The following is a 12,015-nucleotide window of genomic DNA, read 5'->3' on the forward strand; positions in this document are numbered from 1 at the left end:
CCGGCGATAATCCAGCCATTCCAACAAGTCTGGCAAAGCTTTCCAGCATTGCTGTGGTGGCAAAAGCAGGCAGATGGGATACTGTTTCTCTCACTCTCTCGGTTCCTCTCTATCACGATGTCCTCTCTCTCCCTTCTCTGCTCTCTCACTCTCTTTATCTTGGATTTTCTTTTACTTTATCTGCCTTTGCTCTCTCACTCTATTCGTTTTGTCCTTTAGTGGAAAATAGAGGAACATGAATGGACTGCTGACGCATCCTGCTCGGAGCAGTGCTTTGGTTTGATGCAGTGTGTTTTTTGCATTAACTCCCCCCACCCACTCAACCTTCACCCTCCTCGCTGCCTTTCGTTCTGTGCTCACTCTTCGTCCGTCACTGTGACACTCACTCACTCACTCACTCACTTCATTTCTGGCTTTCTCTTCATATACTATCTCCTACAAGCTCACATTTGCATCCATGTTTGCCATTGGTTAACTGCTTATGTCACAAAATCCCCCCTTTAGTTTTGTTTTTTGGGTTGTTGGAACATCAAGTGCGATTAAAGCCATATCCATCTCAACCTGAACTGAAAGTGTAGGTTTTAAGAATTTAATTAGGTCACTTCAATACAGGATTAGTAGGATTTAAGAAGATAGTTGATAAAGTGGAAAAATTATTTTGTTTGAATACTAAAAAAGTGAAGTAAATGATATAAAATCAAAAGACAGAGCAACACTTCATTCTCTGTGTCTACACATTTTTGCCTTTTACCCACTCTCCAAATCCCCCTCCATGTGTGCCTTTGCAGGTAGTTAGAGCACTCTAAACAGGCAGGCCTTAACCCTCAATTTGAGCACAAACTGTCGCTTCGAGAAGCACACAACCATAAAGGTCACGTTGAGGAAGGCGAACAAGAGAAAATAAGACGTGTTTTACCTTCCTGCTGCAGGAGAGGAGGCAGAGCAAACGCACCCTACTGTCCCATCAGCCCTCTATCTCCAATGATTAGTACAAGCCTTATGTCCATTAAACTAGGAAGCAGTGTGGGTAATTGATGGTTGGTAAAGGTAGCTGTGACGGTGCTGCTGTGTGTGTGTGTGTGTGTGTGTGTGTGTGTGTGTGTGTGTGTGTGTGTGTGTGTGTGTGTGTGTGAGCTAGAGAGTAAGTGTGTGAAAGAGAGAAGGAGGAGAGAAAGCATGCCAGCTAGAAAAGGTCACACTGCCTGTAGCGCAGTACGTTATTCCCACCGGCACAGGAGTATAGAGCCAACTCCTATATTATATACACACATACACACACAGACTTTCTCCTTGACTTCACTGCAGTTGAATACGAATGGGCTTCAATGAAGCACATGTAACAGTGAGGTGGCAGCCACAGGAGTATGGGGGGGGTTTCCTTTGTTAAGAAAGAGGCTATTTCCTCTCCTTTCCACAGGGATTCCCTAGCACCGCGGCCATGTGGAGGGTGATATCAAAGGTGTGCTGCACTGCTGCATCCTCCTCGCTGCATGTAAAACGTAAAAACACAAGACAATGTAGGCATATGTTCAATCAGGCAAAAGCAAATTATAATACAAATGCAGGATGTGCTGCAAATGTGCTGCAAAACAAAATTTTGTTGATCTATTGTCAGTTAAGCCAACTGCAAATGAAGGCTTATGGTTCCAAAAATCTGATGAAGTGCAGTGTGCGTACTGGCGATACTAGCTTTGTTTGTGAGTCAGATGGTGCTTGTGCACTGTTCTGTAGGTGTGGTGTGCCACCATTTGATTAGCAAGTGACCCAGAATGAGTTCAGGTTGTGTTTCACCCACCCAGCACAGTACATCCCAGACTACCATGTAACCAAAATCATCCATTGACCCATAACATGACCAACGTTGCCAGGGTAGCGCTCTCTTTTTGGCCCTCACCCTGTTTATTTTTTCTTTCCTGTCTTTTCTATTCCCACTCTATTTTTGTCTGTCAGTGGACTCTCTGCCTTCCTGTACTGATGGAGCCTGGGTCATGGCCTGCCAAACTCTATAATGCTCCACTGACCAAATGTGGTCTACCGCTTGTGTTATAGTTTAATCCTGGCCCGGAATGGCCAACATGGCTTGATGGTCAGCCAAACTCTGTGATCACGACAAGGTTTTCTCAAGGTCCAAGGCGTGTGTGCGTGTGTGCGTGTCTCTCATAGGGCATTCCTGACACTGGAACCAAGCTAGTGACCTTTTTTAGGAATGTACCTGAATTCCAAGTCGAATCTGCTCTGGTGGTTCAGGCCAGTGCTGAATTTGGCAAACCTGGCTAAACTGTTAATTTGTGTGTTTTTGGAGGTTTAGGTCATGCCATACACTGTCTTGATGAGAAGAGTGTTGTCAGGATTTACCTCCAGGACTCGCTAACTGATGATGGCTTGATGAGCTGTCAGATTTGTGGGACCTTCATCCGGTCATGCCAGCCCCGTGCCCCTGCTGTGCAACCCCTTGCCCTCCCTGCTTCACCCGAGGCTCTGTGGCGCACCAAGCCAGGAGGGCACTGGGTGTAGTTTGGGGGTACCGTTCGACCTACTTTGGTGTGGCTTGTCCGCCAGTCAGCCAACATGTTCAGCGGGTATATGCAAACATTACAGAACCCATCCCCTGAGGTGAATGCTAGCATATCTGGGCTACAGCCAGTCACATGTAGGTCAGCAGCCTGTGTCTGTTTGTATGTGTGCGTGTCAGTGGTTCCATTTGGGTGAATGGCCTGCAGTATGGTATAGCAGCAATGACAATCAGAGTTGAGGGAATGTACAGTCGAATGATAGATCTAATGATAATGTCACTGCCTCTGCCATTGCCAGGATCAAGGATTTACAGTATAGTATATATTACAGTATAGTCCTTTTGGCATTCCACATGTGGTTTTCTGTGACTATAACAGAGACAGAGATAGATATTTTCTCAAGGAGACAAGAGGCACGCTATTTTTCAGCTTGTCTTTTGCTTGGAGAGCTATTACAAATTTTTCGCATTTATGTGCGTCTGTGAGTGTGAGTGAGCGACCATGTCCTCTAAGTATCCAGTACGGTCCCACTGGCCGATTGTACACCAGTGCCCACCCTGGCACGGTGTTATCTTAAACCAATCTCTCCAGGCCACCGTACTTTAAACCTGTGTAACCACACCGAAACACACAGAAAACCAAACTCTGTGATGCTGACCTTGAGGTAAAGGACCTGCTACTAGACACTTCCTTTCCCATTTTCATTTCAATTTCCAGGAATTAATTCTGCAAGAGATTATGTCTAACACACATGCACACATGCGGGCGCACACACACACACACACACACACACACACACACACACACACACACAGCTGCTATCAGTGTCCCAGTAAAGGCTTAAACTGCTTGGTAGGGATTTTTTCTGTTTATCATTTTTCTCATCACGCACACACACTCGCACACATACGCACAGAGACAAACACACACACCAATCTCATGCCAGCGTATCAAGAGATTATAATAAGCAATAGGGTATATTAGTGGCTTCCGTATGCCCAGTTGTTTCATCCCGATACCTGCTCATTCTCGCTAGTCTTCTTTCACTGACCTTGTGTGACCTCTGCTCAATACAGTGTACTAAAACTGATAACATTTTCAGCATTATGCTTCATTTTCCCTTTGCCTTTTTGCATTTTTGTTACGCTTCTTACAATACCTTTGTTCTTGACCCTTATCTTTTTTCCTCCTCCTTAATTTTTTCTTGCTGCAGTTTCCCTCTTTCAATCCTTTCTTTTGCATTCTCTTCTTCTGTCCTCTCCTCTGTCTCCTTGCCCTTACTCTCCTTCTCTAAATTGCTACTTCCTACGGTGTTGCTCTGGTCTACTTTTTGCAGGCCTGTCTCACGTTAATTGTTTGCTCATTCAGCATATGTTTTTGTGTGTGTGACAAAGTGTGTGCGCTCTCAAATGAGGGCAATATCAGGTCATAGCAACTGAAGGCACACAGTAAAAGATGAGCGTTTATGCCCCTCTTTTTTTTTCTCTCATCCTGTGTTATTCAGTGTTTGAGCTTTGCTAGCAGCCATTGTCTCTAGACTAATGGGCTTCATTATGTTGAGCTGTGTTCAAACTGACTGCCAGAGCAGGGATTATCCATAGCGCCATGTTAGCTGGAAGCAGAAGAAAGATACAAGTACGTTAGCACTGTTAACCCATCAGCACAAGCCAAGATCGCAAGATAGAAAAGGCTTCATTCATTTTTTTTTTACTTTGTTCTCTTACATTTTCAACATTTTTGAAGTTTGTTTTCACTAATTACCTGCCGTATTTGTTTACCAGAATTGGATTTTCAGTTGCTAATTAAAAATACTGTATGTTATTGTGCAGAGGACGTTACAATGCCCTTCATAAGTTTTCTCTCTCTATATTCTTTTGCCGTATCCTAATGTTCCCCATGTCTTGCCCTGGCCACGCCATTGGTCAGCTGGCCTCATTAGGATTCATGGAGCATCCCTGTATGTGCGTTCATCACAATGTTGCCTTGCCAACTGCCAGGCCGTAGGAAATGGATGTCTCTTTCTCTGAGCAATGTGAAGGTAAAAACATAGTAATTCACCGTAGAGAGAGCAGCTAAATCTTCTAGACTTTTAGCTCCTTGGGAGTAAAGATGCTGTCTTCATTCAGATCCACCCCTCCCTCTCCTTTTTTTTGCTTTTATATCCTTGGCTTGGTCAAAACAAAATTCCTAACCGCTGAGCTGTTTACTCAGCAACATTATATGTGGCATTAGTCCCACGTTGGGCTTATGCATTACCTCTGCTTGTCTCAGTTCACTTAATTGCTGTTATAGGATACAATTACAATTGAACAGTGATTTATTGGGAATACTAACAAATGTTTTGTATTGTTTTGCCTTGATACTGATACTACTTTTTGTGTAGCCTTAATGACATATGTGTCAACTGCTAGAGGTAATTGGATCATGTTAGCAGTACAAAATGCTCTTAATTTGCCTCTAAAACATGATATATCCAAAGATATTGACATTACCATTTTAAAAAATCTTCTTTGTGTTCATGTTTTTTCTGTGAAACTTTTAATCCCAGAATCTCTATCAAGCTTCATGTAGGGGAGGATTTGTCCTACTAGGCATCAGTAGGACAAATCCTACTGCACACACCTCAGGGATGATAGAAAAAAATGAAACCGCTTTTCATATTTTTATGTGGCCACCTGGCCACACCCAGATTACGGCAGCACTGTCCAGCAGATAAAAATTGTTTGTGAATGCCAGCAATCTTTGTTTTCCAGTTCCATGTGTGTGATGGTAAGCCTATTCATCTATCTTACTGTGTATTTTGCCTTGTGCCAGCTATCTTGGTACAGACACCACACAATATTGCAAAACTGCTTTCCGAAGACTTTCCAGCAGAGCATTTTTCAAATATGCTTCCAATTTGGATTTCATTACTGATAGTTCCCTGCGCACCTTATCTGTGTTCAAATGAACTATCTGTTTCCCAATGTGAGGGTGTAGTCTAGAAACACACAGTAGTCAAGTACACTTTTAGGAGGTGTGACGGGTCCTTTTTGTGACCTGAACTAACATTTTAATTGTTTATGCTGCAGAGAGGGGGTGGGAGTTTGTATGTGTGTTTGTACAGGAGATTCATTTTGTGTGCCTATTCTCTAATATGACTACTCACCTCCCAGCCAGTTATTTTTCCTGTGTAATATCCGCTGTCTCTCTGCCTCCATTTTTTTTCCCATACTGGGGGATTTGAGAAGCCAAGCTAAGTGTGTCTAATCTATGAGCGCAGCCAGCACAGCTTCAAATGTTTTGGTGCCGATGTACGTGCAGCTTCCAACAATAGAACACTTCAGCAGCTGTCCACCCAAGCAGGTAGGAGACAATGCAGGATAGCAAGGGCTGGAGGTTGAGAAATAGACACCAGAGTGGACATTATTGATAAATGACTATGGAAAAGACTCAAGGAAGGAAGTTATTTGAGAAAAAGTGTACGTTTGGGGTAAAGGAAAGAGCAAAGAAATATGGAAATGGAATATGGGTCAACAGAAAAAGTTACCCCCCTCCCCTTAACTCCAGACCCAGCGACCTTGCTTAAATGTGTTTTCTGTAGCAGTGCAATCAGGGATATCCCCCGGAGGTAGGCTGTGGTTGGGGGCCAGCAGGGTCCTGGCTATGAGAAGGAAGGGGGGGGGGGAAAGCAGCAGGCAGCACTTTCTAAATTGAAGTCAATAACACAGCAGTCCATTCTATCAGAGCTAGTCCTCCCACACAGTCCGCTTACAGTCACTAAGGAGAGCTGAGGGTAGGATGTCGATTGAGTTCTCCAAAGAACCACTACGCATGGCAACATGTGTTTGTGTGGGTGAACACACGAGGGGAAATAGTGGTGTCAGGGTAGGGAGGTGTGGTACCAGGGCTGAACACCTCATAAACTTGTACAAAAAAAACCCCCAAAAAACTGACAATAATTGTTGTTCTCTTTTCCGTATGTAAGTGTGTTTGACAATTCTATGACAAGAATTGAATATTAAGTGGAGGAAGTGATCTAAAATTAAAAATACATCAACAACATGGAAACACTGAATTAAACAAACCTAAGCAAATGCCATGAGCCTACTACAAGTGCTTTTATTCTACATCTAGCTGTTGTAAGAAATCCTGCTAATGCAGGCATATCTGAGAGACACATGCACACACAGCCTTATTTTGCCTTTAATCCCTTTTCGCATGTTAGCACTTCTACATAGCTTCGGGGATTAAAACTGGTGTGGTTGGCCTGCCCTGAGCAGGGGTAGGAAAGGAAATTAGTGACTGGTAGAGGGTAGGCATCCGGCTGACATGAGTCCGCCTGTGTCTCGATGCATGTGCGGTGAGCTTACATACTTTGTATTTGAATCTGATGACGACTATGTAATGGTTACTGACACATCAGCACAGCATGGAACAGGCACGATTTGTTTGGGAGCGAGCACTTTTTGCTTACTTTTGCTGAGCCGAATGCTTAAAAAAAGGAAATCGGCTGCAGTTTTGATGCTTGGCGTTCCCAGTAGTGTGCTGACGTGCTTGTGTGTGTGTGTTGTGCTTTTCACAGGCAAATGCAATTTTATGATAGAAACACATTTACGTTTCAGTTCTAGAAACGGTAGGATTTTAAGTGCCTGTATATAAATACCACTTGTGTTCATATGTTCATGCTCAGATACACATCTGTGATTTTATAATGCAGTGAAATGTTTAAATTTTAGATGATATCAGGGGAATAGGCTAAATGAAGTGTGAAGCTATTCTTCTTCCACATGGCTCTTTTTAAACCCACACATAGAGCGATTCCATTGCATTTGCACAACAACACATTCAAAGCTGTCATCTTTACATTTAGTAGTTAAGTGCATCCCATATGTTTTATCTTCATTATGTCTCTTGTGCTTTTGTACCTTGTTATCTGTCATTGTTCTCTGGTAGATATTTTATAGATCTGTGCTTCACACAGGCCACTGCCTACTAGTCCTCCTATGCTCTCTGTCAGTTCTCTTACTGGTGGCATCAGTCTAGGTCACTTACACTCTAGTTGTGCTTATTGGTGTGTGGCCTGTTTTTTTTTTTTTTTCTTTCCATAATAACCCCCTCACCCCTCACATAGGACTGGCTTGACACATGGATGAACAGTGGTAATTTCCCAAGGCAGACATTGATTTCACTTTCATTTTCCTGCCACTCATTGTTTGACATCCTGCTGAAAATTATAATTTTGACTTGAAACCTATTTCTGCATTTCAATGGCTCATTTTGCCATTTTTCATTTCAAATAACCGACAATAACAAACGACGAGGGACACAAATTCAGGGATAGTGTTGAGGGGTGATTTTTTTTTTTTTTTTTTTTTTGCCAAACAACAAATGGCATTGATTGTAATTGCTGCAATAGTGCTTGAATAAAAATGATAGTCCTAGTATTTGGATATGCACCACGTAACATGTCAAAGTATGTGCCTCTGTAACACCTCTTCATAATGGAGCCTACTATAATCTCTGAGCAAACATAAGAAAATTCTCTTAGCTAGTCAAATTGGACCATTTCACAGGTAATAGCAACTGAATTGTTGTTATGAAACACATTATTTCTGTTTTGTCTCAATATTGCCCGTGTGTTCACTGTCCAGCAGTGAACATGTGTAGGGATTACATGCCATTGCTCTGATAGATACAGGCATTTGATGTTTTTCTCCACTGTCTATTGTCCCTAAAGTGTTGAGTCAGATTGTTTTGTAGTTAAACACCGTGCTAGCAAATAATTGAGTGCCTGCATATTCATTTTAATATGCACATTTTGTCTGGAGATAGCTTTGCTGACTTAACTGTCTAGACCTCCTTTCTTCAAGGGCTGCCATTTGTTTGTTTTTTTGTTTTTTTCTTGTTGCCTATCGCTGTCCTGCCATCCATTTGTTTGTGGCTCAGCTGTGCACAGCAATAAATGACTGAAAATTGATGAAACCACTGAGACACATTGGTTCGAATTTTCTTTTGAGGAAACATTCATTCAGTGGAAATACCATGTGACAACAGCCTGTGGGCATGGGCCTTTACTTCTTAAAAGGTGCCCCATTCGGTATTCAGGCAGTAAGTCTGGGCAGCATGAGCATTGAGCTGCCCACAAGATTGTTGTAGCTTGTAACTCCATGATACAGTAGTGTGGTGTCTGCTTTTGCCTGTGGCCACGTTGTCGAAATTGAATTTTGTAGAGTGTGTGTGTGCCGCTGCCTGTTTTGAAGAGAGTGTTATCCATCCTATTTGGAAGCACAATTGTCATATCGCACACCTGGTGGTGTTAAAAGCACTCCTGCAGGAAATAGTGCATTCTAAGCCAAATGTATCAAGAACATGATCACATGCTGTTTGTATTCTGCTTTGGCTGTCCGTCTGTTAAACGTATTTTATCTGATACAGTAAAGGTGGGCTAGGTTTTTACACATTTGTGTTTAGTCATATGCATGTACACTCGTGTATAGGCACTTGATAATCTTCACCACACTTGCTTTGTCATTGCCTTATAATTACTCTGTACATTAGAAGAAGAAGAAGAAGATATTTTCACTCTTTTTTTTAAATACACACACAGAGGCTGAAATGCACACTTCATGCGTGTATGTGGACATGCAAAGGGGAGAGAGATGGTGGAGTGATGGGGGCTGCAACGTTACCGGCGCCCCATGAGCAGGTTTTTGGGGTGAGGTTGCCTTGCTCAAGGGCACCTCGGCAGTGCACAGGAGGTGAAACTGGCACCTCTCCAGCTACCAGTCCACACTCCGTATTTTGTGGTCTGTGGGACTTGAAGCGCCGACCCTTCCGGTTCCGAAGCCAAGTCCCTACACACTGAGCTACTGCCGCCCCAAGGATCCGTAGCTCGTAGGATCATAATCGAATGGGCACATAATCGAATGGGCACTTCCCAGCTGATTTTGTGATAGACGAGAACACTTGTAACCATAGTGACAGTAACTCTCTAAAGACTGTGACCGCAGTCGGCTTAGTTCTTACCTTGATTTTAAACAACAAAAGATAATACATGTATCCGGCGAGCTGTGATAAACCCACACCGATAGTGTCTAGTGACATCACTTGGCTTAAGGACGTGTTTGATGCCCTTTTGTTCTAGTGGCCATCATGAATGACTCAACCTTCCTGCACATTGTACTGGCTTGTATTATAATGAATTGAGCTGTGAATAAGCCAGGGTCTATTGCGCACATGTGCTTCACAATCCTGCATGGGTAGTCCACGAGTTAAAGGAACGGTTAAGAACGTGCTGCAGCTCTGACACAAGCCGTAGCCCTAGAGACGCTGTATAAAAAAATAAAATAATGCAACACTGACATCGTTGAGTGATTCATGACTGACTCATCGCTCTCCTTATGCTAAGAGAACCCAGCTGTGGAAGGAATGTATTTGATGTAATATATGTAATCTAGAAGCTTATACTTGAAGTTTATTTGAATCATGTTCCGATGTTTATTATTTTTATTGCAGTGTTTTTATGTGCTTAAATCCGACTGAGGAAAAATGTCAGTACAATTGTATATATTTTTTTATTTTGAAATATACTTCGATATACATTTTAGGTCATACAGCCCAACCCTGAATAGATAAGTTAAACTTTATTTCTCTCTCTGTGATGATTCTCTAGTCAGAGCATGTCCTCTCTGAGGTAGTGCTGATTAGCAGCATCTGCGCTTCCGTAGCAGAAAGAGGAGGAGGAATGGGGAAGGAAAAAAAACAACTTGGGCCTTCATCACTCTCTTTCGTTTCTCATCTTTTTTCTGTCTTCCTCCTCCCATCCCTCACTTTTATACTTACATTTCCTTCTCTCTCTCTCTCTCTCTCTCTCTCTCTCTCTCTCTCTCTCTCTCTCTCTCTCTCTCTCTCTCTCTCTCTCTCTCTCCTTGCTCTCAATCTCATTGCACAAATGTTAGCCCCATTTCTCTCCCTTGTCTCCTCATTATGGAGGTGTTTGGAGGCCCAGTCTTGTTTTTGACACTGATTTTTTTTTTTCTTTTCCTTTCCCCGAATGGCAGGAGAAAAACAGAGGAAGGGGATGATTGGAACAAAGTCACAGAGAAAAGTGATAACAAACTGAGGGTGTCAAATTTGAAACTTTGTTGTAGGTTGGAGGCTCCCTTCAAATATTGACAATGAAGGAAGAAGCAAACTCTCCTGTACATGGACATTATTTTAAGTCAAATGAAACACAGGCAATCTTCTGATACTTGTAAAGTATGTTTAGGAGTTTGGGTCAGTAATGCGTGCGTATATGGTGTACATCATCATGACATTAGCATGTCAGAATCTAAAATGGTCACACTGCATTGCATCTGAAGAAAGAAAATAAGAGGCAGATCATATCTGCCAATGAATTGCCATTTGCAGTCCAGCAACAGACTAACTGCATGGCTCCTAAGGAGGCATGACTTGATTCAATCAGTCCCCCTCCCCTCCTGTCTTTCTCCCACACACCACCACACCCAACCATCTCAAGCCTCGATCTCATTTGCTGGTCATCAGTTGCCATTTATGTGATTGAATGTGAGGAGAGGCTGAATTGGATTGCCAAAACTGAGGAACGATTATAGTGTTATTTGTCTGAAGGTTTTTATCTTGTATGCCACTGACTGGGGTCAGAACAGCATTATTATTATATGATCTCTGACTATCTGTTGGCATGAAAGCTTAATTTTAACTGGCTATAATATGCTTTCTTAGTGGCCCTCATAGTCACATTAAGTGCCTTGTACATAATTTTCCACTTAAAACAAGGAGGCATATTCCTCTCCTGTTGCTATTCTTTTATGCAATCCCTTTAGAAAGTACATGTGTAACTAGGATAACTTCAGTGTGATTAGGGCTCCATGATATGGTTAAAAAAAACAGACAGACATATTTTGACAGATATTGTGATTGCAATATGATTTATGATCAATAGTAATTACACACATATTTTTTTTTTTTTTTTTACATCCCGATTTAAATTTAAATGGGGGGGAAAAAAAATGTGATGATGATGATTTGTTGGGGTCTGTCCCAACAAGCATGTTTTCTGTATGGAGATTTGTAGGCCAGGGCATCTCTGCAGCACTATGGTGTACTTCATCATAAAAAGGGGTGGCTGTGGCTCGGGGGGTAGACCGTGTTGTCCACTAATCGGAAGGTTGCCGATTCAATACCTGGCTCCTTCCGCTGCACGTCGAAGTGTCCTTGAGCAAGATACGAAACCCCAAATGTTCTCCAAATTGTGCATCGGTGTATGAATTGATAAATGTGGCATGTACTGTACAGCGCTTTGAGTGATCAGAAGACTAGAAAGGCACCGTATATTTCCCAATTAGTGCCATTTTGTCATATATTTTATCAAAATATTGCAGCTCCGGTTATTTGGATATTGCACTCGGCCCTATTGCAGTTTTGATAATATTTCGATTAGTTAAGTCCTGAGTCAGATGACGTCAGAATGTCACTGTCTACCAGACTCCTGGCAGCC

At 42.4% G+C, this 12,015-nt stretch overlaps 1 protein-coding gene across 1 annotated transcript in view; it reads left to right on the forward strand.

The window, feature by feature from the left end:
* Positions 1–12,015, forward strand: part of snd1 (staphylococcal nuclease and tudor domain containing 1) — a 166,175-nt gene that overhangs the window by 80,210 nt on the left and 73,950 nt on the right. The window lies entirely within an intron of this gene.

This window comes from Dicentrarchus labrax, unplaced genomic scaffold (genome assembly GCF_905237075.1).
Source record: "Dicentrarchus labrax unplaced genomic scaffold, dlabrax2021, whole genome shotgun sequence".
Taxonomy (NCBI): Eukaryota; Metazoa; Chordata; class Actinopteri; family Moronidae; genus Dicentrarchus; species Dicentrarchus labrax.